Here is a 6,867-nt window from a genome sequence, read left to right on the forward strand (position 1 = left end):
TATAAAAACCTATATTCAACAAAACTTGAAAATCTTCAGGAAATGGACAATTTCCTAGACAGATACCAGGTACCGAAGTTAAATCAGGAACAGATAAACCAGTTAAACAACCCCATACCTCCTAAGGAAATAGAAGCAGTCATTAAAGGTCTCCCAACCAAAAAGAGCCCAGGTCCAGACGGGTTTAGTGCAGAATTCTATCAAACCTTCATAGAAGACCTCATACCAATATTATCCAAACTATTCCACAAAATTGAAACAGATGGAGCACTACCGAATACCTTCTACGAAGCCACAATTACTCTTATACCTAAACCACACAAAGACCCAACAAAGAAAGAGAACTTCAGACCAATTTCCCTTATGAACATCGATGTAAAAATACTCAATAAAATTCTGGCAAACGGAATTCAAGAGCACATCAAAACAATCATCCAACATGATCAAGTAGGCTTCTTCCCAGGCATGCAGGGATGGTTTAATATACGGAAAACCATCAACGTGATCCATTATATAAACAAACTGAAAGAACAAAACCACATGATCATTTCATTAGATGCTGAGAAAGCATTTGACAAAGTTCAACACCCCTTCATGATAAAAGTCCTGGAAAGAATAGGAATTCAAGGCCCATACCTAAACATAGTAAAAGCCATATAAAGCAAACCAGTTGCCAACATTAAACTAAATGGAGAGAAACTTGAAGCAATCCCACTAAAATCAGGGACTAGACAAGGCTGCCACTCTCTCCCTACTTATTCAATATAGTTCTTGAAGTTCTAGCCAGAGCAATCAGACAACAAAAGGAGATTAAGGGGATACAGATCGGAAAAGAAGAGGTCAAAATATCACTATTTGCAGATGATATGATAGTATATTTAAGTGATCCCAAAAGTTTCACCAGAGGACTACTAAAGCTGATAAACAACTTCAGCAACGTGGCTGGGTATAAAATTAACTCAAATAAATCATTTTCCTTCCTCTATACAAAAGAGAAACAAGCCGAGAAAGAAATTAGGGAAACGACACCCTTCATAATAGACCCAAATAATATAAAGTACCTCGGTGTGACTTTAACCAAGCAAGTAAAAGATCTGTACAATAAGAACTTCAAGACACTGAGGAAAGAAATTGAAGAAGACCTCAGAAGATGGAAAGATCTCCCATGCTCATGGATTGGCAGGATTAATATAGTAAAGATGGCCATTTTACCAAAAGCAATCTACAGATTCAATGCAATCCCCATCAAAATACCAATCCAATTCTTCAAAGAGTTAGACAGAACAATTTGCAAATTCATCTGGAATAACAAAAAACCCAGGATAGCTAAAGCTATCCTCAACAATAAAAGAACTTCAGGGGGAATCACTATCCCTGAACTCAAGCAGTATTACAGAGCAATAGTGATAAAAACTGCATGGTATTGGTACAGAGACAGACAGATAGACCAATGGAATAGAATTGAAGACCCAGAAATGAACCCACACACCTATGGTCACTTGATTTTTGACAAAGGAGCCAAAACCATCCAATGGAAAAAAGATAGCATTTTCAGCAAATGGTGCTGGTTCAACTAGAGGTCAACATGTAGAAGAATGCAGATCGATCCATGCTTATCACCCTGTACAAAGCTTAAGTCCAAGTGGATCAAGGACCTCCACATCAAACCAGACACACTCAAACTACTAGAAGAAAAACTAGGGAAGCATGTGGAACACATGGGCACTGGAAATATTTCCTGAACAAAACACCAATGGCTTACACTCTAAGATCAAGAATCGACAAATGGGATCTCATAAAACTGCAAAGCTTCTGTATGGCAAAGGACACTGTGGTTAGGACAAAACAGCAACCAACAGATTGGGAAAAGATCTTTACCAATCCTACAACAGATAGAGGCCTTATATCCAAAATATACAAAGAACTCAAGAAGTTAGACCGCAGGGAAACAAATAACCCTATTAAAAATGGGGTTCAGAGCTAAACAAAGAATTCACAGCTGGGGAATGCCGAATGGCTGAGAAACACCTAAAGAAATGTTCAACATCTTTAGTCATAAGGGAAATGCAAATCAAAACAACCCTGAGATTTCACCTCACACCAGTGAGAATGGCTAAGATCAAAAACTCAGGTGACAGCAGATGCTGGCGAGGATGTCGAGAAAGAGGAACACTCCTCTGTTGTTGGTGGGATTGCAGACTGGTAAAACCATTCTGGAAATCAGTCTGGAGTTTCCTCAGAAAATTGGACATTGAACTGCCTGAGGATCCAGCTATACCTCTCTTGGGCATATACCCAAAAGATGCCTCAACATATAAAAGAGACACGTGCTCCACTATGTTCATCGCAGCCTTATTTATAATAACCAGAAACTGGAAAGAACCCAGATGCCCTTCAACAGAGGAATGGATATAGAAAATGTGGTACATCTACACAATGGAATATTACTCAGCTATCAAAAACAACGAGTTTATGAAATTCGTAGGCAAATGGTTGGAACTGGAAAATATCATCCTGAGTGAGCTACCCCAAACACAGAAAGACATACATGGTATGCACTCATTGATAAGTGGCTATTAGCCCAAATGCTTGAATTACCCTAGATCCCTAGAACAAAGGAAACTCAAGACTGATGATCAAAATGTGAATGCTTCACTCCTTCTTTAAATGAGGAAAAAGAATACCCTTGGCAGGGAAGGAAGAGGCAAAGATTAAAACAGAGACTGAAGGAACACCCATTCAGAGCCTGCCCCACATGTGGCCCATACATATACAGCCACCCAATTAGACAAGATGGATGAAGCAAAGAAGTGCAGACCGACAGGAGCCGGATGTAGATCGCTCCTGAGAGACACAGCCAGAATACAGCAAATACAGAGGCGAATGCCAGCAGCAAACCACTGAACTGAGAATAGGACCCCCGTTGAAGGCATCAGAGAAAGAACTGGAAGAGCTTGAAGTGGCTCGGGACCCCATATGAACAACAATGCCAAGCAACCAGAGCTTCCAGGGACTAAGCCACTACCTAAAGACTATACATGGACTGACCCTGGACTCTGACCTCATAGGTAGCAATGAATATCCTAGTAAGAGCACCAGTGGAAGGGGAAGCCCTGGGTCCTGCTAAGACTGAACCCCCAGTGAACTAGACTGGGGGGGAGGGTGGCAATGGGAAAAGGGTTGGGAGGGGAACACCCATAAGGAATGGGAGGGGGGAGGGGTTTGTTTGCCCGGAAACCGGGAAAGGGAATAACACTCGAAATGTATATAAGAAATACTCAAGTTAATAAAAAAAAAAGAAAAAAAAACAGAGAGGAAAAGAAAAAAGAAATTTTAAATAGATCAGACCTAAACTCAAGCACATTAATATTACAACAAAAAATAATAGTCAAAACCAGGGATTTGGAAAGTGTAGCCCAACCCTGGTAGATCTAGTTCACTGTGTTGTATAAATTAAATCCACTAAAAATGCGTCTCTTTACTTAAAAAAATAAAGACCCATAAAAGCTCAGAAATTCAGAAATTCTTTCTTTGTTTATTTGCCAGTTCTCCACATCTTTTAAAAGGCTCTGGTCAACTGTTGTTATGAAAACATTAGAATAAATTTTAGAATATTTTTCTTACATAAAAGAGTGAAAATAAAAATTAACATCACTCTGAAAGATGTTTAAGCATTTAAAATATAGATTAATGTAGACCATCACATTGAAAACTAAAACAGTAAAATCACATTATCATATCAATAGAACCAGAAAAGAACTTTGACAAAATATAACAGCTACTTATTATATATTAAAACAACTCCACTAAACTAAGAATAGAATTGAATGCCAGGGCATTGAGGTTGGAGTGAGTGGGTGGGATTGGGAGCATTCTCACAGAAGCAGGAGGAGAGGGGAGGGGGTATGGGAGAGGGAGAAAGGGATAACATTTGAAATGTAGATACATAAAATATCCAAGAAAAATAAAATTTAAAAAATAAAAGTAAAAAGAAAAAGAATTGAATTTCAACTTGATGGAGAATACTAACTAATATAGTACAGATAACATCAGGTTGTATGCTGTTATACTTGAACTTTCATGTTAACACGGAAAAAAGTATTTCTTCCTGTTCTGATTATTTTAATTGTGTATGAGAATTATGCATGTCTGTATGTGAAGCTTTAGATACAGGTTGAGCTGTCTTCTAAGTGCTGAGAATCATGCTAGGTCCTCTGAAAGGAGAGTTAGAGCTGCTAATTACTCAGCCATCTCCCCAGCTCAGAAGATTTCTTACTATCAAAATTTCCTTTTTCTGTATCAATAATAGTCAAGGAAGTAAAGATATGCAGGATGAAAAATTAAGAAACAATTAGCAGTGTAATTCTCATTTCTACATACTAAAAAACTCATTAACCTCAACAAAATATATAAATATGATAAAAACTAAAGTCCTCGACATGCAATTCACCAAAGATTAAAAGTGAAACATTAATATATAAAAAATGCTGTATATTATGTGTCTTTATGAAGATTTATATTAAACAACAATTGTAATACCTAATATTTGGGTTCTAGTAGACAACAGGAACATTCATAACCACCCTGTGGTAAAAATACAAAATGTTTTTACTAAGTGCCAGAGTTTGGAAGGTTTTACACAACAAAGCATTCTTAGCATCCCAACCAATTGAGCTCCTTATTATCTATGAAATTCAAAGCCTATGTTTGCACCAAAACTGTCCATTGAATGTTTATGAGAAACTTCCTTATCATAACTAAAGCTTTAAAAAAATATTCACTATGTCAATATTCAGAAAAATGCATAAATACATGGTTGTGGCACCCAAAACTGGAATATCACTCAACACAAAATAAGTGTCATAGACATTTCAAGAGACCTCGAGAAAGTTTAAGAATACATAGCAAATATAAGAAGTCAATTTGAGTAAATGAATATGATGTTCTTTTAATATTTAGTGGTAGTGGGTAAGCAAAGTATGTGATCAGAAAAACACATTCATTCTGTGAGTTTTGTTGTTTATGCCATACTCCTTCTTGGTAAACATTAATGGGTAAATTACTTTTGTTAGCAAAAAGTAAATATGTGCAACTGCTTTTGTTCACATAACAGCAAAATAAAAGCATATTTCATTCACTCTGAAGTAATTATTTTTAATTTCATTTTTATCATTTAGGACTCGTTTTTGTCCTTTAATAGTGTTAATTTGCTAGTGATCAGTCTGAAACAAAATGCCTGCCACCTAGAATTAGGACTACATTAAACAAAATCAGCAGAAAGTCTCTGTTGGGAATACATTCTCATCATAATTTAAGGCTGAGTTGGAGCATGAAAAATGATGCTTGTCCTTAGTCATTCTGCTACCTGAGCTGTGATATGTCATTCATATCTTCTCATTGTACTTTTGTAGCTGCTGTGGGGTTGCAAATCTTCAATAAATACACTGTTACATTAAATGCACATTTCAGAAGGAATGTACAAAATGTTAGAAATTCTGGAGCAAGAAATTTAAATGTGGCTCGGAATACAAGAGCAAAGAGTCATACTGACAACTCTTGGCTGCATTCCTCATTGTATGGTAAGCAATCATGCATAGTGACATTATCCTTCAAAGTTATAACTGGTTACAGATGGTTATGGGATTAGAGCACAGTTCGTTCATCCACACATTCACTGCCCCAGTATTTATTGAGTATAATGCTCTAGTCATTGTTCTAAGTGTATTGTTACTCTTGACTACTCTGAGGAGTTATGGATTTGTTGGAAGTGACTGGCAAAATTTAATGACAATTATAGTAGGAGAAATGATATGATCTGCTAAGAAATGTTGTTTGTAATGTCCAACAATGACAGAGAGGTTATACATTTTATGCATTTGTGTGGGGTAAAGGAAAGTGTGAAGAGAGGGCTCTATAATGAAAGATTAATAGATATAAAGGGGCATGTGAAGAAAGGTTTAAAAATTACACACTAGCCTTGAAGAAGCTAGTGTATTTGACCAAGGCATGTGAATCTGAAAGCAGAATAAACTCATGAGTGTGGTTAATCCAGGGAAGCACTGTATCAACTCAGTAATATAGTAATATTTTCTCTGCTTACAACATGGTTTAGAGTTGCTTATCGGCTCTGGGGGTTAGATTAGAAGAGGAAAAACCAGAGAGCTGATCACTCATTCAAAGGCTTTTACAGATACCCTTGATGTAATTTGGAAATAGAAAGTAGCTATGTAACATGGTTAACACTAGGCATATGAATAAGTCCAAAAGTATGGAAAACAGTAAAAGAAATGAACGTTATTCTCTTTGTTGAGTGAGAAATGGAATAAGGCCCAAGATTACTCTAAGCAGGACTGCTGAATACTTCAAACTCAATCCTTACAGCAAATCCCTTACCTGGGTATGTGAATATTTACATAATTATGTTAGCCAAAGGAAAACGGAAGCATCAGAGTAGACAGCATAATTCTAAGTTATTGTTTATATACACATATGGACTAAATAGTTTAAATATCATTTTATGTTATTATAATCACACATAGAAACAAAATAAAATGTCTATAGTTTCAGAAATGAGATTTCAGAAAGAATTTTATACTGACAGGTAATTGGTACAACAATGGACCTGACCAAAGAGTTGTGAGCTATTGAAATTTCTATGTCAAATTTAGTCAGCACAGTAAAATGTGAATAAGATTTAAATTTAATTAGTCTTACTAGTTATGATATTTTCCTTGTGGTATATTGCTAGTTTTAATACTATTTGCAGCTATGGGAAAAGTCATGAAAGTGGTTTTGTTGTTTTTTCTTTTGTCTTGATAGAAACACCATATATAGAACTATTTTAAAGATACAAAGACCAATGCTAAA

Source organism: Rattus norvegicus, chromosome 15 (genome assembly GCF_036323735.1).
Source record: "Rattus norvegicus strain BN/NHsdMcwi chromosome 15, GRCr8, whole genome shotgun sequence".
NCBI classification, from domain to species: Eukaryota; Metazoa; Chordata; class Mammalia; order Rodentia; family Muridae; genus Rattus; species Rattus norvegicus.